Below are 22,067 nucleotides of genomic sequence, written 5' to 3'. Positions count from 1 at the left end.
GTCAGCCTGCCAGGATTCAAATCTCAACTCCCCAGCCTCTCCTTGATTCAATTCCCAAAGCGTAGATAATGAAGAACCTAGTGGCAAGACGGGAATAAAGACACAGACCTACTAGAGAATGGACTTGAGGATATGGGGAGGGGGAGGGGTGAGATGGGACAGGGTGAGAGAGTGGCATAGACATATATACACTAGCAAATGTAAAACAGATAGCTAGTGGGAAGCAGCCGCATAGCACAGGGAGAGCAGCTCGGTGCTCTGTGACCACCTAGAGGGGTGGGATAGGGAGGGTGGGAGGGAGGGAGATGCAAGAGGGAAGAGATATGGGAACATATGTATATGTATAGCTGATTCACTTTGTTATGAAGCAGAAACTAACACACCATTGTAAAGCAATTATACTCCAATAAAGATGTTTAAAAAAATAATAATAATAAGGTGCCTAATCAGAGTTACTGTGAGAATTCTATGAGCTAAAACTGGCAAAACACTTATTTCAGAGCCTGACACATAATAAATATCCAAGAAATGTTTGCTATCCTCATGTTTAAATATTATTATAATTTTTATCACAGCTTTAAGTGGAAAATGAAGTTGAATTCATATAAAGTATGATACTGACAGATCAACTGGAACTTCACGAGGAGGAAATACTTTGCCAAAGAAAAAGAGATCACGAATATTTGTTGAGTGACCTATTACGTCCTTTCTTAAGTACTCAGCATGCATGAGCTCATTCAGTCCTTCCAACAACTCATGAAGTAGCAATTTTTAGCCTCGTTTTTAAGGGTAAGAAAACTGAATTTGAAGGAAGTAAAGTAACTTGCCCAAGACTGTAACTTTGATGAGTAATACAACCAGAAACTAGTCAGACTCTGAAATTCACACATTCTTTTTATATTTTGTTAACACAAAGGCTATAAAATTCCCACCAGATAATACTAACACTCACAGCTTACCTGCCTAAATCACAGAAAAAAACCTGTGTACAATAGCTCTCTGTCAGATGATGTACCAGGGAAAAAAGTATCAAAAGTCCTAAAGAACCTGAAAAGCGCCCTTCCTTCTACTCAGTAGATGCTAGTAGCTATTAATCACATAAAATGGGGAGCTAGCACATTTGGGCACCAATCCTAGCTGTCATTTATACGTAATATACATTTGGACAAGTTGCTAAATCTTTCTAAGCCCCAGTTTCTTCACAGTAAAGAATAAATGTTAACTCTCATTATTTCTTTCCCTTTTATAACAGAAAGATTATCTATTTTTCATTTAATATGCAAAAGCAATTTATTATAACTACAATTAATGTAACCCAGATTAGGTAATGAAATAATATTACCACTTTAAATGGATATAAAGCTAAATCATTTTCAAAAGATTTTTCAATATATCACTCCACTTAATCTTATCCATTAACCACTTTGTAATGTAGGTACGGCCATTATTATTATTCTCGGTTCCCACAAATAAGGAAACCGATCCTTGGTAAGTTTAAGTGATTTACCCAGGATCATAGTTTTTAAAGATGACGTGGGTCTAGAAATCAGGTCACCTGGCTCCAAGATCAGTGGAAAAGAAAGAGAAGGGGAAAATAGTGACAGCTTGTTAAGAGTACAAAAGAGTCAGGAATAAAGGAAAACAAAAGATGGAGAGAGTGTGTGAGGACATAGTTTGGGATATTTTTACAGCTAGTACATGGCTCAGACCTGTCCTCGGGCCTTTTTAAGTCTTCACATGGCTGTACAAATTATGACAGAAGAATTTAAGGTTACAAATTCCCTTCCATTCAAAGAATCTCAATTTAGGTCATATTCCCCAAACCAGAAGTACGTAGTATGGTCTCAAGGACTGAGCTGTGGATAAATACCCACCACTAAAGAAGAGAATCAGCTAGTGTAGATGGTATTATGATTTAGAGCAGGCAGCAATCAACCAGGCCTTGGGGCACATCAATCTAATATACGTATGGCATTAATTACCTGGGAGTTTGTCATCAAGTAAGCAGTTCCCCGGCTGGTGGGACAGATGGGCTTGCAGAGAGCACCGTGAAGGCCAACAAGCTCCAATACAATGGGACTCCAATGGGTCCCCAAGAAGAAGGCTCCCTTCTGTTTCATCGTTGCCCCCAGGGTGAATCTCAGAGTCCTCCAAGAGAGTGCCCCAGAACACTCCTTCCCAGGCTGGAGTAGTGTGTGTTTGTTCAGGCAACCATGTAGATAACATCTGAAATGGACTTACTAACCGACCCTCTTGACCCAAGCACTGAGCTCTGAAATGCATCGTATGGCTGTGTTCACGGCCTGGGGCCGGCCATCTGCTGCCCAGAGAGGGGTCTGGAGCTGAGCGTGACCACCTCACACTCCTCCAAGTGCTATTCCATCAAAACCAGCAACACTTTCACTCCAAAATAATTTCAGCGCTGTCCGCTTTAATTTGAATTAAAATGGACAGAAGAGAGACTGAACATCTGAAAGTGAACTAGCAGCCTGAGGATGCCAGCTTCAAATGTCAGCCACACAGGGCCGGCCCAAGGTGCAGGTGAAGGGTCTCAGAAATGGGACGAAGAAGATTTCTGCGCTGTGTCTCTGAGTGTAAAATGAGAAGCCAACCCTAGGTGCCACACACCGGGGAGCTCTGGGAAGCCTCCATGGATCATCTCTCCTCTAGTGATTGGTGAGTCATTTGGGTTAATGAGCGACTGTCTTAACTGAGTTTAAGGGTATACCAGGGAGAGCCTTTCAAAGGAATATATCTAATTACCAAACTTAAATTATTCACACCAAAGTGCCATTTTCAAATAAGTTGACTCTCCCAACCTGTTTTCATTTTATGATGGGTAAACCCTCAGAGCGTCCCTTTAAGTGGGGTGCTGTCCTGGGAAAGGCTGATGACAAGGGAGGCAGATGGGAAGGCCTAAGGGCCTCCGGACAACTCTCCAGGCAATTTTTAACTAACTCTCTTCAACTCTGCTTGTCCTCACCGACACTCCTCATCCATTCCTACTTGGTGACTTCAAAAGCTTGATAACTGGGATTTCTACCAGTCTGACCCGCTAGCATCCGCCATTCAGCTGTAGAGATGTTGTTGGAATGTAGATTGCATATCTCGCCTCTGATTAAAATCCATCAATGGCTTCCCAAAGAATTCAAGATAAAGACCAAATTCATCAGTTTAGAAAACAAGACTCCCTGGACTCCGCCCTACTTCTCTAGCTTCTACCACACATACCCTTTGTTCTGGCTGTTCCTGGGATACAGCTTCCTGTTCTGTGCTCTGGCCCCTACCTACAACACCCATACCTCTTTCGCTACCATAGCCATTCTCCTGGACGTTCAAGGCTACCTGCTTTGGGAAGGGTTACTCCTCCCCAGTACCAAGTCAGGAGATCTAGATCCATACCTTGTGCTTGTTTCTATCACAGCAGTGGGGAGAATGCTGGGGGATTTTAGGAAACTCTTTAAAGCTGCTTTATTGGGTACATATAAAACAACTGTTGAACATTAAAAAGTTGACTAATGTAAACAACAAAAAAAGTTGACCAGTGTTGTTAATTATCAGAAGACTGTCCCTTGGCCTGATGAGCATGGTGTGATGGTTCCACAGTTTACGCTTTCATCCAGTTTTCTTTATTAACATTTATCTGTGTTAATCTGTTCCTCACCCTTTTTTAATAGACTTCATATTTTGCTGAGTATTTATTTTTAAGTAAAGAGTGCTCTGGCTTGCAGATTTCTATCTGGGAAGGTGATCCTCTTGGACCAAGCACACATTGCAGGAGAAACAAACAGAGAATAATGAGAGAGAAAGGGATACTGACAGCCTCGTGAATCAAGACTGGTGATTAAGGGGGGTGATTAATGGGGGGAAGGAAGTTGTAGCACCAGCACCTTTACTTTTCTATTGCAGAACTGAAGGTGATGCCATTCTTAAATTCTTAAATTCCAGACACATACTGAAGCACTCAAATTATACAGTATTTATACAATCTCACTTAGTGGGTCTACTTAATGTAGAAACTAGATAAAAACAAACCCAGACAGACAACTAAATAAAAAGACTGATATAAAGACCCAAATAAAAGCATTCCAAAAAAATAGGTTTTTTAAATGGAGGAGGGGGTCCAAGACTGGGAAAACTCTGTATCACACTAAGAGCTGAACCAGCGCCTCGAGAATAGGACTTTCTTTCTCCTCTTTTTCCTTGGAAGGTGTTCTTTTTAACTGTTCTTTCTCCAACAAGGGCTTACTGGTTACTCAGTAACAATTTTCCTTCCTGGCAAAAAGTTGTGAATTAAAGTCCCTTAACCGCTTTGATCATTCATGTAATCATGAGTGAGGAACCGATTAACAATGACAAAATCTGGCTAATGTTTCAGATGCCTAAAGACGAAGGGCTGGACCAGATGATCTTCTGAGGTTGCATCCCAAAATTAAGCTCTCTGATCCCATGAATAGTGCCCAAGAGCACCACATAGAAGAAAAATTAATCAAGTAAAGAGATAGTAATCAAGACAATCCGAGTCATCACAAACTAAAGATTTCTGGAAATATATAAAACAAGAAATATTTCTATGTGACAAGTTTTAGGATTACTTGATCTTTATTCTCCTTTTGAGTAATTCAACATTAACTTCTGAAAACTCAAATTTTATTCTCAAGTAAATAAATATCTGAAAAATACTGTAAATAAAGATAAACTTATTTTTTTTTAATTTTTAAAAACTCATGGTCAAGAGCCCTATTACAAATGTTTATTGTAGAATGCTGGTAATTGAATTAGGTACTAGATTTCTTACTGAAATCAACTCTTTACATTCCAAATTTAGAGAGCATTTAAATATGGGTTGGAAACGTCTGCAAATTGAGCAATAATTACACATATATGAATCACATCATTGTTTGTCCAAACAGTACGTTCATTTTCTTTATTTCCTAACTTTAACCCTAGTGTGAATTTTTTTCAAAAATGCTGTTTTAAGATAAGAAGAATTTAAGCTGAGCCATAGAACAGTAACAGCTGAGACTGTATATTTAAATTCACTGCTACACACTGCCATCTAGCAGGAAGGCAGCAAATGAAGAGTCAGGACAGTAATTTCAAAAATGGGGCAGACGTAAATGATCCTCGGATGCTAGGACATTGCCTCTGGCTTACAGGCAGGAGAGGAAGAAAGTTCTAACACTGAGGCTAGATTGCTGGCTCTGCCCCTTTATTGTGCAAATACCTGGGCTGCTTATTCAATGCAGATAATAGCCAGGACCCACTTAAGAGTCCCCGTTGGGAGACCACGTGGACCAGGCAGGAGAAACAATGCCCTAGTTGTAGAGTGACATCACTAACGAGCCCACCAGTGGTCATGAGCTTCTAGGGTGTCTCATCTTCAGAGAAGGAAGGATGTATAAGGAGATTGAGGTCCTGAAGACCAACTTGCCAGATTCAAAATTACAAGCAGCCCTCAAATGAAATGAACAATCCAAGTCACGACATGCATACTACTCTCCCCGACTATCGCAGGGCGCTGTGACAGTTGGGGCCTGCTGGAGCAAAACAGTCATTTTGCGTGGCATTTGCTGTATATTAAAGAAGCGTTAAAAGAGCCCCCCAAAATGTCTTTAAATCACACCAATGTTCTTTTTATCCATTACACTAGCTGAGTCCTGAGGGCGCTAATCAGGTGCAAAAATACTTAAGAAATGGCTTGCATATGATAAGCAAAGCCTGCAGTGCCGGGGACTCTCGCGGAGCATCTTCTCCGTTAAACAGGCAATGCTCTCTACAGCTCGACAGCCAGAATCGCTCCTACTTCAGCACACAAATTTAGCAACAAGTGATTCTCAGTCAAGACGCGGGGAAGAAGGAAGCCGTTCACAAAGCACAGAGGCGGAGTTAGGTTCTGGAATTGGTGGGGCTGGGAAGATCGTGGCAGACGGGGAGGTACGCGAAAACCTTCCTTGGGAGGCGGGTGGGGGTGGAGGCGACGGGAACCCGCGCGCTTCCCGGGGCTCCCGCCGAGGCCCCTGCTCATCACCTGCCTCCCACCTGTGCTTTTCAGCAGCCAGATGGGTTTGCATCTCAGGCAGTGTCCCCGGAAAGCACTGCCCAAGGTTTCCCAAAGCAGACTTGGATTCCTTCCAGCACACTACTCCGCCTTCCTCCGACACACACTCCCGTCTGGGCACAAAGAGGTTTCCTACGGCGGTGAGTCCGGTGGGCAGCGTCCCAGCTCCCGCGCGCGTCAGCCAAGTCTCTTTTCGTTTCTCGGCACCGAGACTATGCTCCCACCAAGCCACTGCTCAAGCCAGGAGAGACCCAGAGGTTCACACTCACCTCGTCACGGAGAAGTAGGCTCCCACCGCCGGCTGCAGCCCCGCGGTTTTTCACTTTCAGTTTGCGCCCGGCCGGAGCTCAGGCGAAGACTCGGAGAGGAGATTTGGGAAAGGGGATAACCCTCGGCGCGTCCAGGCCCAGCGATCCTGGATCCGGGTTTTCATGGATGCCCCGTTTAAAAGCCTGCGGCACCTCGGTTCTGGGGAAACACTCGCCCGCCCCTCACTTGCCAGCCCGGGGCGCGCAACCCTCTCAAGTTCCTGGGAGGCTCCTGAGACCCTCTTTCTTCTGCTTCTCAAACTCTAAGAGTGGAGCCCCTTCAAAGTCACCTATTCAGGAAAATTGAGAACCTTTTAAGCAAAGCAGAGGCCTGGGTACCTTTAATCAGCTGCCAGTGCTTGGTGGGCTGAGCAGGATGATCATTTAGCTCTATTTCACTGGAGAAGGAAAACTGACTTTTAGCTACTGAATTCCAAATTCAGAGAACCCAATTAAAATTATTTTGGCCTAGTGTAGACAGGAAGTGATAAACCTAGGGAGGTCTTTCAAGACCTTGGGAGGGCCGGGACTGAGGTGAGGCATCTAGGGATCAAAATTTGAGGAGGGATTGACCCTCAGAGTCATGCACATGCTGGGCACACTTGCAGGAACCTGTCAGTGATTGCTGCCACAGGCCTGCCCCACTCTCCTCCAGGTCCTGAGAGCTCCAGTGCCAAGCACCTCAATTAACTTCTCTGCAAAAGCAGGTTGCTAATAATGATATCAACTTCTAGAAAACACCAAACACAAAGGGAAAGACTGATAAACTGGATGTCATTAAAAGTAAGAAATACTGGGGCTTCCCTGGTGGCGCAGTGGTTGAGAATCTGCCTGCCAATGCAGGGGACACGGGTTCGAGCCCTGGTCTGGGAAGATCCCACATGCCGCGGAGCAACTAGGCCCGTGAGCCACAACTACTGAGCCTGCGCGTCTGGAGCCTGTGCTCCGCAACAAGAGAGGCCGCGTTAGTGAGAGGCCCGCGCACCGCGATGAAGAGTGGCCCCCGCTCGCCGCAACTAGAGAAAGCCCTCGCACAGAAACGAAGACCCAGCACAGCCATAAATAAATAAATAAATAAAATTTTTTTAAAAAAGGTAAGAAATACTGTTCATCAAAAGACACTATTAAAAGAATTGGAAACAATCCAGGGAGTAGGTGAAGAAATCTGCAATCGATTTATCAAACAAAGAATTCATATTCAGAATAAAGCAAGAACACCTACAGTGCAATAAGGAAAACACAATCCAATAGAAAGGGGGAGGGAAGGGACCAAAGACACACAGCACTTCACCAAAGAGGAATCCAAATAGCCAATGAGTACGTGAAAAGATGCTTAACTTCGTTAACCATCAGGGAAATGCAACTTAACACAACAATGATATACTACTACACACCCACCAAAATGGCTATAGATTTTAAAACTGATAATACAGAGCAAAGGCAAAGCTGTGGAACACATGGAACTCTTGTGCACTCTTAGTGGGGGTGTAATTGTTACAGCCACTTTAGAAAACTTGTCTATCAGTATTTACTAGAGTCAAATATGTACTTGCTTTGTGATCCACAATTTTACTCCAAGGTACATGCCTAGAAAACATGCATACATATGTACATCAAAAGACAGGTATACGGGGCCACAAAACACACCTTAACATATTTCAAAGAATAGACATCATACAAAATATGGTCTTAGACCACAATAGAATTAAACCAATTAAATCAGTAACAGAAATATTCTAAAATACTTGGCAATATTTTGGAACATCCCCAGATATTTGAAGATTAAACGACACATTTCTAAATAACACATGGGTCAAAGAAAAATTCTCCAGAGAAATCAAACTATTTCGAACCAAATGAAAATGAAAATATAACCTATCAAAATTTGTGGGATGCAGTGGAAGCAGAGCTTAGAGGGAAAATTGTAACACTGAATTATATCATTGAATGTTAGAAAAGAAAACATCTAAAATCAATATGCTAAGCTTCCACTGTAGGAAACTAAAGAAAGAGGAGCAAATTAAATTCAAAGTAAGCGGGCTTCCCTGGTGGCGCAGTGGTTGAGAATCTGCCTGCCAATGGAGGGGACACGGGTTCGAGCCCTGGTCTGGGAAGATCCCACATGCTACGGAGCGACTAGGCCCGTAAGCCACAATTGCTGAGCCTGCGCGTCTGGAGCCTGTGATCCGCAACAGGATAGGCCGCGATAGTGAGATGCCCGCGCACCGCGATGAAGAGTGGCCCCCACTTCCCGCAACTAGAGAAAGCCCTTGCACAGAAACGAAGACCCAACACAGTCATAAATAAATAAATAAATAAAATTAAAAAAAAAAATTCAAAGTAAGCAGAAGAGAAGAAATAATAAAAATTAGAGCAGAAATCAATGAAATTGAAAGCATGGAATTAGCAGAAAATCAATGAAACCAAAAGCTGGTTCTTTGAAAAGATCAATAAATTTGACAAACCTTTACCTAGGCTAACCAGTAAAAAAGCGAGAAGACACAAATTACTAATATCAGAAATAAAAGAGGGGCTATCACTACCAGCCCCATAGACATTAAAAGATAATAAAGGTCAAGAGAATGAGACAAGTCCAGACTAGGAGAAAATATTTGCAAAAGTTATATATGATAGAGTCCGGTTATCCAAAATATACAAAGAACTCTTAACACTCAACAATAAGAAAGCAAACAACCCAATTAAAAAATGGGCAAAAGACCTGGACACATCACCAAGGAAAATATATAGATGGCAGATCAGCATAGGAAAAGATGGTCAACATCATGTCATCTTGACTACTGTAATACCTTCCCAACAGCTCCCTGCTTTCACACTTGCCTCCACATGACAGCCAGAGTGATGCTTTCAAATCACAAATCAGGGCTTCCCTGGTGGCGCAGTGGTTGAGAATCTGCCTGCCAATGCAGAGGACACAGGTTCGAGCCCTGGTCTGGGATCCCACATGCCACGGAGCAACTGGGCCCGTGAGCTTGCGCGTCTGGAGCCTGTGCTCCGCAACAAGAGAGGCCGTGATGGTGAGAGGCCCGCGCACCGCGATGAAGAGTGGTCCCCACTTGCCACAACTAGAGAAAGCCCTCGCACAGAAACGAAGACCCAACACAGTCATAAATAAATAAATAAATAAATAAATAAATAAATAAATAAAAGACCGTGAATTTCAAAAAAAAAATTATTAAAAAAAAAATCACAAATCAGATCATGTCCATATTCCACTCAAAAATAGCCACGTAAAATAAAGTCATGAAGTATAAGGTCTTATACGATCTGGCTTTTGGCTACTTCTCCAATTTTCTTTCCCAGTATTCTCCAGCTCACTCATTGCTTTCCACTCACACTGCCCCCTTGCTGTTCCTCAGACACACCAAGCATGCCCAAACTCAGCCCCTTTGGATTTGCTTGTTCATATGCTTAGAATGGTCGTTCCCCAGGCATTTGCATGGCTCACTTTTTACTGTTTCATATTCAGGAAATCGTAGTAGTTTGTGTTTTTCAAGGGATTGTTTCATTTCATCACAATTGTCAGATGTATGTGTGTAAATTTGTTCATAGTATTCCCTTATTATCCATTTGATATCTTTAGTGATATCCCCTGTTCCATTCCTGATATTGGAAATTTATGTCTTTTCTCTTTTTAAATTTGTCAGTCTCTACAAGTTTGTCAATTAATCTTTTCAAAGCACCAGCTCTTTGTTTCACTGATTTTCTCTATTTTCCTGTTTTCAATTTCAATGATTTCTGTCCCTATCTTTATTATTCCTCCCTTCTGCTTGCTTGCGGTTGATTTTGCTCTTCTTTCTCTTGGTTCTTGAGTCAGAAGCTTAGATTATTGGTACTTTTCCTCTTTCCTAATGTATTTGCATTTAATGCCATAAATTTTTCTCTCAGCACTGCATTAGCTGTGTCCCACAAATTTTGAGATGTTGTATTTTTAATTTTCATTCAGTTCAATGTATGCGTTGATTTCCCTTGGGATTACATTGATTATTTATAAATATATTATTTACTTTCCACGTGTTTGGAAAATTTCCTGTTATTCTTCCAGTTATTAATTTCTAGTCTGATTCCATTGTAGGCAGATAACATACTCTGTATGATTTCAATTCTTTTTAAATTTGTTGAGGTTTGTTTTATGGCTCAGGATATGGTCTATCTTGGTATATGTTCCATGTACACTTGAAAAGAATGCATTCTAATGTTGAATGGAGTAATTTATAAATGTTGATTAGATCCCATTGGTTCATGGTGTTGTTGAGGTCTTCTATATGCTTGCTGCTTTTCTGTCTAGTTGTTCTATCAATTATTGAAGTGTTCAGCTAAAATTGTGCATTTGTCTATTTCTTCTTTCAGTTCTATCAGTTTTTGCTGTATATATTGAGCAGCTCTTTTGTTTGGTGCATACACATTTAGGTTTGCTTTATTTCCCTTTACATTTCTTTACCCTTCACCATTTATAACATAATTGTCTTAAGTACTTCCTCTACATACATTTAGAACCACATTAAACAATGTTATAACTTTTGCTTTAACTGTCAAACATAATTTAGAACATTCAAGAAGAGAAGCAAAACCTACTGTATTTATCCATAATTTTTCTTACCACGTTCTTTCTTCCCTCCTGATATTCCAATGTTGATCATTTCTGTTTAGAGAACTTTCTTTACCCATTCTTTTAGGATACATTTACCAGCGACAAATTCTCTTAGTTTTTCATCTCAGCATGTCTTGATTTCTCCTTCATTCCATATTTTTACTGGTTATAGGATTCTAGGTTGGGGTTCTGTCCCATTTCAGAGTTGGGACCAAAATCTTAGGGGCATTTTCTTCTTTTGTCATCTCTGTCATAGTATCTGACCCAGACCTTGTGGATTCACAGACACATCTAACTCAAATGTAGTCCTGCTTGGGAGATGTCCAGAGCTTTAATCTGTTTTACTATTATTTTTTATTTTTTAAAGGTGGCTTACTGCTCTGACCCCCAGTTGCACACATGTCCTTTTTTTTTTACCAGGTGGCATAAAGGTTGGAGGCATTGTGGCAGGTGGGGAATAAAAGTTCTCTAAAACCCCCAACCCCCTACAAAGGCTTATATTCTTTTACATTTTTAGGAGTTGTATAGTCTTGTATTTTACCAAAAACCGTGTTGGGGATAACTTGCATCTTATCTGACCAAATGACTTTCAGAACCTTATATGGTGTCTGGAGCTTTAATTTTCCCCAGGTTCACTGTCCATCTTTTTTTTTTTTCCCCATATGTTTCAGCAAAGCCTACAAAGTGTCCTGCAACAGAGGCAAGTCTTCACGTGTTAATATTATATCATTAATGTAACTGGCCTGTTTTACTAATGTGAGGAAGGAGATCAGGGGCAGGTCTTGGGTTACCATCCCAAGACATATGGGTAACCTGTGTAGGTAACCTGGGGGAAGCACTTGAAAGGTTTATTATTGTCTTTCCCACATGAAGGCAAGTTGATCTTAGTTATCAGAAATGTGTACTTGTTGGAGCTTTTTTTTTTTTTTTTATAAATCTCTTTGAAGGTGAAGTACCTTTGTTTTGTAGAAACACCTTTGTAAAAGCATCACAGTAAAACAATAACTGTCTGTAAATGATAAAAGACTTTAAAATAGCCATGGTTAAAGAGCTGATAAAAATTTTTTAAACACAAAATCTTTGTATTCTAGGCAGACTATATTAAAGGTAAAGAAAAACCTTTGTTCACAATTTTTTAAAAAGCAGAGTAATAATCTAAGAAAATTTTATTCTTTTAACAGAGAGAAAACAAAATTTTAATTTTGTACCATGCACTTTTGACATTTTTTCTTAAATTTAAATAATTTAGTTTAATCTTAGCTTGACCACAAATAAATTTTTTAAAGGTTTTTCCCTCACAAATCTTTTGATTTTTACAAAACTTGTGATTTTACAAATCTTTTGTGATTTCCATAAACATTTTGTAACTTTTTATATCTCATTAGGTTTCGTCTTTTTTTTAATTTTGAAATAATAATTTTATTTTAGGACAAAATTATTATCTTTTTAATGTAAAACATGTCCTTTATATCTGTGGACAAAAAGATGCCTGACATTCCAGTAAACAACAAATGTTCCCCACCATCAGTCCATCAGCTACCACAGTCTCCCCTGATGGTGCACCCTGAGGGGAACTCAGGATGGAGGAAAACAGGATACTGGCCCTAGATACTTAAGTGCGTATCAGTGGAAAAATTTCAGTGAACCCAGACGCTCGCATCTTCCCATACATAGAAAAGCACTAAAATCATTAACTTGAGATGGCTGTTTTTGTGATTAGCAGTAATCTTTTGAGGTTTGACTACACAGTTTTTGTGTTTGTTTTGGTTTGTTTGTTTGTTGCAAAAACTCCTATATTTAGGCTCCTCCCTTACCTCTTTGCAACAGTTCCTCACTAATGCCCTCCAATAAAACATAATTCTCAGCTTTTACATTGTGCAACTTTTTTTATCGAAAAACAAAACACATTTTATTTTCTTTACCAGAAGTGCATCTCACCCTTCTTTTACCAGAAACACACATTCTACTTTTTATATACACTGATTTTTTTTCATCCTTATTGTTTCTACTAGCTTTGTAAAAAAAAAAAAAAAAAAACGTTAGTTCTTTTACAAATCGATTTTGGCAAGAGAACTTTTATGAAAAAGCCCTCCATCCACTCACCCACTCCCTTTTTTTTAGTATCTATGGGCAATGTTTTGTTTAACTCCTGGGGTGTTTACATTTTAAAAACACGGTAAGATTTACAACCACAAGGGACAGAGAAAAAAATGTAAGTTTTCTCCTAGGCTTTGGGGTAATTGTTATTTAAAGTTTCCCTTTGTATTAGGAGTCAGATGGCAAGAGGCTTTTTGTTCTTCTCTCATCAATCACTGCAACATCCTCCCCTTTGTTTTCTTCTTCTTCCTAGAAACTCCACCTCTTAGTATCCTAACCAGGTTTGTCACAAGCTCAGGTCTCTAAACTTACCAACCTGCTCTCCCAGCCTGTGTGTCAGCCCGGAGCTAGCAGAGCCGTGGGTACTGCACATCCTTCCGTACCTCAGCTCTTCCTCTAACGTTTTAACTTTCATTTCAGCCTCTAGTTGGGCATCGATGTCCAGCCCGAACTGCCCCCAGTAGAGGCCAGTCCCGTGTGGCAGCCACAAGTTTCCCTTCTTTGTCACAGGGCGCTCTGCACAGTTCCTGAAACGGCACATGGCAGCAGCCGGCGTTCTCAGGGCGCCCCCGTACTCCTGCACTGGCCCACAGGCATCCCACACATCGGCCACGCCCGCCCACGGAGAGGTGGAGGGCCCACCTGGGATCTCCCCTGTGGATCCCTCTTTCCTACAGCCCATTTCTTTGGTCTCCTGGCTCACTCTTCCGCTGTTGGTTCGCAGCCTCCCAGGGAGCTTCCTGGGTGAAACGTGAAATCACCACCCCACCCCAGCACCACCGCCACCATAAGCAGGCAAGGGAGAAACCAAAGAGGCAGACCGCTCCAGACTGGTGGGCAGCAGGTTCAGTAAGCAAAGGAACTTACATCGGAGGCTGTAAGACAAGCAGATTTCCGTACCCACCCACCAAATCTTACAAGTTTACGCAGAAGATTACCTGGGCTTGGTCATGTACACAGTCCATGTGGTCTCAACATTGCATGACTGTCTCCAGGCTGTGTCCCTGGGCAGCTTCGAGATTGGGGAAGGCAAGCGGAGGGCACATTTCAAGGACGGGAGTGAGCAGCCGCTGAATGCCCGGGTCCAGCTTGAAGGCCAAACCTGGGGTCACGTCTTTCTGATGACCTTTCCCAACACATGGCTATGATGTCATCCAACATATTCCTACATCCTTCCTATTTCACGCAAAATGATATTTAAATCATGAAACTTAATCAGATTCAAAATCAGATTGGTTTTTGGTGAGGATACTTCATAAGTGGAGTTGTGTATATTGCATATATCATATCAGAATAAGAATTTTGGTTTATCCTCTCCATCTGTGATTTTATGATTGATGGGGTGTACTTTGGACATTCTGCTGATGTAAAGCGGTATCTAGTTATATTTCTAATTCACATTTCACAATTATAAGTTAGAATGAGCACATCGTTTCCTGTGTTAATTGGCCATCTGTGTTTCTTTTTCTGTGATGTACCTATTCACATATTTTGCCCACTTTCTGTTGATGTTTCTCTTTTTTATTGATTAGTAGAAATTCATCATGTGTTCAGGATTCTAATTCTTCTTCAATAATATACATTTCAAATTGCTTATAGTCTGTTTTTTCTTTTCATTTTATTATGACTTTTTAAAAATTAATTAATTAATTAATTTTAATTTTTGGCTGTGTTGGGTCTTTGTTGCTGCACGCGGGCTTTCTCTAGTTGTGGTGAGCGGGCGCTACTCTTCGTTGTGGTGTGCAGGCTTCTCATTGCAGTGGCTTCTCTTGTGGCAGAGCACGGGCTATAGGTGCGCAGGCTTCAGTAGTTGTGTGCATGGGCTCAGTAGTTGTGTCGCTCAGTCTCAGTAGTTGTGGTGCACAGGCTCAGTTGCTCCGCGGCATGTGGGATCTTCCTGGACCAGGGATCGAACCTGTGTCCCCTGCATTGGCAGGCGGATTCTTAACCACTGCGCCACCAGGGAAGTCCCTTTATTATGACTTAATGCCCACAAGCCTTTCATTTTTGTGAAAGGTCATAATTACTAATCTTTTCCTTTATGGTCTGTGCTATTTGTATCCTAATTAAGAAATCTTTTTCTACATTGAGATCATAATGATATCCTCCTCTATTTTCTTTTTAATATTTTGTTTTCACATTTAGGTCTTTATTCTTCTATGAAATAAATTTTTATATGTATAATACAATATCCAATTTTATCTTTTTCCACATGAATGACCCATTGTCCCAACACAACTTACTCATAATTCATCCAGTCTGCACTAATCAGCAATGCCACCTCTGTCATATATTGGCTTTCCTTCTATGAGTAGAAATGTTTCTGGTTCTCTGTTCTGTTCCACTATTCTCTTTCTAAAACTTGGTGCCATTGCACATTGCTGCAAATACTATATCTTTAAAATAAATTTTAATATCTTGTCAGGAAATGGTATTCACCTTGTTCATCTGTTCCGTGCCTCACAATTAGGTGTTTTGTAGCAGGACAGCTATCTCCCTTGAAGGTGGTTGATATTACCATTGTTAAAAATTATCAAGAAAGGCTCCAAAGTAGTCTAACTTATTTCTGACCAACTCTACTACCAAGAACAATTGTTAAAGCTGACAGAATATGATGAAAAGATGACAAAATATGAACACTTGCCAGGCTTACATCCTGAAGGGAAGGGAAAGCCAGAGAGGTGAGCCCACTTATACGCTCAAGGAACCTACATTTTGAAGGTGGCAGCCCAAAGGCCTAGAAGGTGAGCAGAAATATGTAGCTGAAAGGATGTTGAGATGCTGAGCAAAGCTTTCAACAGTTTCACAGGGCTGTGGGGAGGAAAAATGGTCCAGGAACCATTAAAAAGGAGGGCAATATATAACTGACTATAATAAAATTTAAGAGACATATGAGACATGTTGAAAAGTTCTAACAGAAGTGTCTTAGTCAATTTTCTACTAATAATAATCGCAATGATAAGTCATTCCATAACGTTTTTTTCTTAATACATAGAGCTTTAAGATTATAGGATATTTTTTAAAAACTATTTCAATTTATAACAATATTTCTGGTAGGGAATATGATAGGATAATCAATAAAGCACTTCTCAAGATTAAAAATATATTACATTAGGATAAAATTCTGTTGAGGAAATAAAATATATTTTTGTTCAAGAAGAAGGGGAACTATATAATATTTCTGACTGTTAGGATTTATTCAGTTTTTTTTAATTAAAGATTTTGGTTTTCAAATCTCTATGATATTTAGGTTCCAAGAATCTAAATGTAATCTTCTAAAATGTCCATGTTTATAATATACCACAAATTACATAATTTTAACTATTTAAATTTACGATGAAAATTCCTAGGTATCAGTTTAATAATGTGTGATGGAGCACACAGTCTTCCAAAGTTATTTTAGGGAGCACCCCAGAAAAAAATGTCAACATTACAGCTCTAAGGTGATCTCACCAGGTTCACAGTTTTAAATGAGCTCCAAATGTATATCTATAGTGCTATTTCTCCCCTGAATCCAGAGTTGTATACTAACTGCCTTTTCAGCATTTTCACTTGGATATCTAAGTTGGCATTTTGAACTTAACAAGTCCAAAACTGACCACCCACCAAATCTGCACACTTCCCAGCGCACCCTGGTCACCTAGCTAGCTGCTCAGACCCCAAATGGCAGAGTCATCATTGACTCTTTGCTTTCTCTCACATTCCAGATCCAATCCATCTGCAAATCTTGTGAACCATACCTTAAAAATATATCCTACTACCTTCTAACTACCTAAATTCAACCACTGTTAACATTTGGTGCCATTTGCTTGGCCATTCTTTCTCTGTTGGTCTATGTGTGTGTTTGTGCGTATGTCTGTATACACACACACACACACACACCCCTACACATACTTTTTTTTCTATTTCTTTTAGATCCTTTGCATTCATATACACTTCACAATCAGCTTGTCAAATTCTATAACCATCTTATTGGGATTATGATTTAGAAGGCACCAAATCTGTAGATCAAGCAGTGGAGAACAGATTTCTTAATGATAGTGAAACATTCAAGTCTTGAACATGATATATCTTTCCACTAAAAAAATTGTCTCGACAAAGTTTTTGACGTAGAAATCTGGTGTCAGGACTTCTGAAAGCCTCCAGTTTGTTTTCCTGTGAAGGCGAGGCTGACTACACTTGTGCCTAATTCGGCCCCAGTCTGCTCCCCAGTCTCATGTCCTTCCTCTCTCCCCTTTTCTCACCACCGTCTGGCCCACACGTTCCCCATGCTACTCCTTGATCACTCCAAGCATCTTATCTCTGGGACTCTGCATTTGCTCTTTATTTGCCTTAACAGATACTCATACGTTTTCATATGACTTATTCCCTCACCTCACTGAGGTTCCCTAGATACATTTCCTCTGAATCCTTCTCTGATTACTCATTCTAAAAGAGCATCGCCCTTTCCATCTCTGTTCACTGGCCTAGCTTTATTTTTTTTTTAATAACATTACCACTGCCTGACATCACATCATATAATTTGTTTATTTGCTTACTATCTGTCTCCTTGCTACCAAGTAAGCTCCATGAGGGCATAGATCCTATTTTTTTTTTTCACTGCTGCATCTCTAGCACCTAGAACTGTATCTGGCACATAGCAGGTGCTCCAAATTATTTGATGAATTAACTAAAGGCTTTTGGAAGGAGAGGAGTGAAAGAAAACATTTACTTCTCACTTAATAGGCTTTAGAAAATAAACTAGCCTGCATTCTTGTATTACTTGTAATTATTTTTTAAAAAATATTTCTCACTTTGAGGATGTTTCTACATTCTGCATTTCCATTTGAAGTCCTCACTCTTTAGGAGGAAAACTTGTTAAGAGCCATTTCTAAGGTTGGTTGCAAGTCAAGATTATTTACCAAAAAACCGTTACAACTAAAAAACGAACTCAGGGGGCTTCCCTGGTGGCGCAGTGGTTGAGAATCTGCCTGCCGATGCAGGGGACACGGGTTCGAGCCCTGGTCTGGGAAGATCCCACATGCCGCGGAGCAACTAGGCCCGTGAGCCACAACTACTGAGCCTGCGCGTCTGGAGCCTGTGCTCCGCAACAAGAGAGGCCACGATAGTGAGAGGCCCGCACACCGCGATGAAGAGTGGCCCCCACTCCCCGCAACTGGAGAAAGCCCTCGCACAGAAACGAAGACCCAACACAGCCAGAAATAAATAAATAAATAAATAAATAAACAAATAAATAATTAAAAAAAAAAACGAACTCAGTAAGTTGCACAATACAAAATCAATATACAAAAACCTATTGCATTTCTATACACTAATAATGAACTATCAAAAAGAGAAATTAAGAAAACAATCCCATCTACAATTGCATCAAAAAGAATAAAATACCTAGGAATAAATTTAACCAAGGAAGTGAAAGATCTGTACACTAAAACTGTAAGACATTAATGAAAGAAACTGAAGAAAATGCAAATAAATGGAAAGATATTCTGTGCTTATGTATTAGGAGAATTAATATTTTTAAAGTGTCCATACTACCCAAAGCAATCTACAAATTCAGTGCAATCCCTATCAAAATTCCAGTGGCATTTTTCAGAGAAATAGAACAATCCTAAAATTTGTATGGAACCACAAAGACCCCAAATAGCCAAAACAATCTTGAGAAAGAAGAACAATGCTGGAGACATCATGCTCCCTGATTTCAAACTATATTATGAAGTTATAGTAATAAAAAAATAGTATGTTATTGGCATGAAAACAAACACACAGATCATTGGAACAGAATACAAAGCCCAGAAATAATCCATGCTTATATGGTCAATTTACAACAAAGAGTGAAGAACATACAATGAAAAAAGGACTATCTCTTCAATAAATAGTGCTGGGAAAACAGGACAGCCACATTCAAAAGAGTAAAACTGGACGACTATCTTACACCATACACAAAAATCAACCCAAAATGGATTAAAGACTTGAATGTAAGACCTAAAACCATAAAGCTCCGAGAAGAAAACGTAGGTGGTAAGCTCCTTGTCATCAGTCTTGGCGATGATTTTTCAGATCTGACACCAAAAGGAAAGGCAACAGGAGCAAAAACTAACAAGTGAGACTACACTAAACTAAAAAGCTTCTGCACAGCAAAGGAAACCATCAACAAAATGAAAAGGCAGCCTACTAAATGGGAAAACATACTTGCAAATCATGTTTGATAGGGGGTTAAAATCCAAAATATATTTTTTAAAAACTCAATACAACTCAATAGCAAATAAAACCCACAAACAATCTGATTAAAAAATGGGCAGAAGATCTGAATAGACATTTTTCCAAAGAAGACACACAAGATGGCCAACAGGTACATGAAAAGAGGCTCAACATCACTAATCATCAGGGAAATGCAAATCAAAGCCACAATGAAATACCCTCTCACTCACACAAGTGTTGGTGAAAATGTGGAGAAAAGGGAACCCTCTTGCACTGTTGGTGGGAATGTAAATTGGTGCAGCCACTGTGGAGAACAATATGGAGGCTCCTCCAAAAATTAAAAATAGAACCACCATGTGATCCATAATTCCATTTCTGGGTATTTATCCAAAGAAAATGAATACACTAACTCAAAAAGATGTATGCACTCCCATATTCATTGCAGTATTATTTACAATAGCCAAGATATGGAAACAACCTAAGTGTCTATCGATGGATGAATTTAAAAAGAAAATGTAGTATATATGTACAATGGAGTATTGCTCAGCCATAAAAAAATGAAACCCTGCCATTTGCAACAACATGGATGGACCTTGAGAGCATTACGCTAAGTTAAATAAGTCAGAGAAAGACAAATACCCTACGATCTCCCTTACATATGGAATCTCAAAACAAAACAAAACAACAGAGCTCATACAGAGAACAGATTGGTGGAGGCCAGAGGGGAGGGGTGGGATGGGGGCAAAATGCTCCAAGGGGGACAAAAGGCACAAACTTTCAGTTATAAAATAACTAAGTCATGGGGAGATTATATATATACATATGTCATGGGGATATATTATAACATATAATCAGCATGGTGACTATAGTTAATCATACTGTTGCAAACTTGAAAGTTGCTAAGAGAGTAGAATTTTTTTAAAAAATCAGAATTAGTCTGTATTCTAAAACACACACACACACAATCTGTACCAATTAAATACAATAAAGTTGAAAGGGGATATAAGTTAGGTTTTCTTTTTTTAAACAGACAATAGTAAAATACTACAGTCAACTCACTATACACAAAAATCATGAACGGCAGCTTTGCATCAAAATCTCCAATATCTTACTCATAACATTTCATGTAATGTTATATGTCAATTACACCTCAATTTAAAAAAATTATTTACGGGACTCACCTGTTGGTGGTGAGCAGGGACGGAGTGTTATAGTAAATCATACTGAAAACATACACTATTTCCCCTACTTAATTCAGGGAGTGTGCTGCAGTCCAGGTGGTGAGTCTCGTCCAGCTCTGGAGTTCTTCCACATTTTCCAAACTTCCAATCAAGTTTTAAACTTGATGTTACTAACATAAAAGGGTACGGGTATTTATAGTATGACTTTCCTCTGGTCTCTAAACCAGCCTTGCATAAGGCAGTAGGCTAGTGAGAACCATCACACTGGTTTTCTAGAAAGCAATGTAAACTATGCTTTTAACATACTGTTACCAAGTCCAAGCTCCTACTGCCCACTGCATGGCAGGCCAATGAATCAAAAGCTGAGTTACTGAAGCAAGGAAGAGCAATTTTATTCGGAAAGCCGGCGGATGGAGAAGATAGTGGACTCAGGCTTTCTTTACACTAAAAGGGGAAGGGGTGTGGCAGATTGCTGCAAACTTCTTGGGGCCAGAATCCTTTGTTCTTGCAGCCGTCCACTAGGTCAGGTCAGGATGCTCCTATTAGCTTCCAACAAGGCAAACCTTATTCTCTGCTCTGCAACTTTTTATCTCTATATGAATAGGAAAGGGTTACACCTTTAAAGGTCAGAGCCTTGAGGATGGGCTCTCCCGCATATTTCAGGCTACAGGCAACATTCTTTTAGTTATTAAGGTGTAGCAAAAGCAAGAGAATACAAAGGTGAACGTAAAAGAAGGAGATCCAATATGGAGTCACATTTGTTCTTCTCAGTTACAATACCTGTAGTCCTTGCATACACCCATTTTTCTAATGGGAAACAGTTTTGCTAAAGGTTGACTGACGTTCCCCAAAACATCTAGTAAACTGAAGTTGGTTTTTATAACCTAAATTTGGCTCCCCAAACCAGTGCTTAATCATTGCTTTCTAACAGGGTGGTTCTAATGCCTAGTTTTCATCTGCATGCAACAAAATTATACTATTTATGATATACTAAATTATTTTATAATGTGATACGCAAACTAAGGGCCATCCTTATTCTGGGATTGTGCCTTTCTTACTCTACTGGTATTGAAGTGGCTTTTCTTTTGAAAAACGGTATGAGCTAGTAAAGATTTTCTTCTTCCCCTGTCAAAAGAAAAAGCGGGGGGGGGGGGAAATCTACTGTTTTTGAAATATCTGACCCAGGAATTTCAAAAGTCAGGACCCAATACCACACCAAACAAGGGGGGGTAAGTGCGGAAGCGAGGGTTTTAAGTCTAAAAAGCCCGCGTTTGAGGTCCACAGACTGGGCGAAGGAGCGAGAACACTGCAGCCCCGACGGCCCGGAGCTGAGGCCCCGCCGGCGGCGGTGCGCGCCCCGCAGAGGGAAGGCCCAGCGGGCGGGGCCGGCGGCTAACACTCAGGGACCGTCAAACCGCTCGCTGGACAGGGGCGCTCCCGGCGCTCTCGGCCTCCGCCCTTCGAAATGCCGCCGGCTCCTGCGCGGGCTCCCACGGGCCCTTAGCAGGGTTTACAGTCCCAAGGGGAGCCGGGGACAAGACCTAAGCGGTACGAGCGCGCGGTGACAGTCGGTGGCGGCGGTGACCGGCGGCGGGCGCGGAAGTTAGACCGTC

General features: G+C 40.5%; 1 protein-coding gene across 4 annotated transcripts in view; it reads right to left on the bottom strand.

The window, feature by feature from the left end:
- FUT10 (fucosyltransferase 10) overlaps positions 1 to 22,059 on the bottom strand; it is a 284,562-nt gene extending 262,503 nt beyond the window's left edge. For 2 of the 4 annotated variants that reach the window (XM_082375004.1, XM_082375003.1), the window contains exon 1: positions 6,331 to 8,394. The gene's annotated coding sequence lies outside the window, so the exon portion shown is untranslated. Of the gene's footprint in view, positions 1 to 1,982; positions 8,395 to 20,454 lie in introns of those variants that run through there. The other 2 variants (XM_082375006.1, XM_082375005.1) reach the window with 2 other exon arrangements.
- Between the last annotated feature and the right edge of the window lie 8 nt (positions 22,060 to 22,067).

Source organism: Balaenoptera borealis (genome assembly GCF_965194805.1).
Source record: "Balaenoptera borealis genome assembly, chromosome: 21".
In the NCBI taxonomy this organism is placed as follows: Eukaryota; Metazoa; Chordata; class Mammalia; order Artiodactyla; family Balaenopteridae; genus Balaenoptera; species Balaenoptera borealis.
This window is presented reverse-complemented; position numbering and strand designations above follow the sequence as displayed.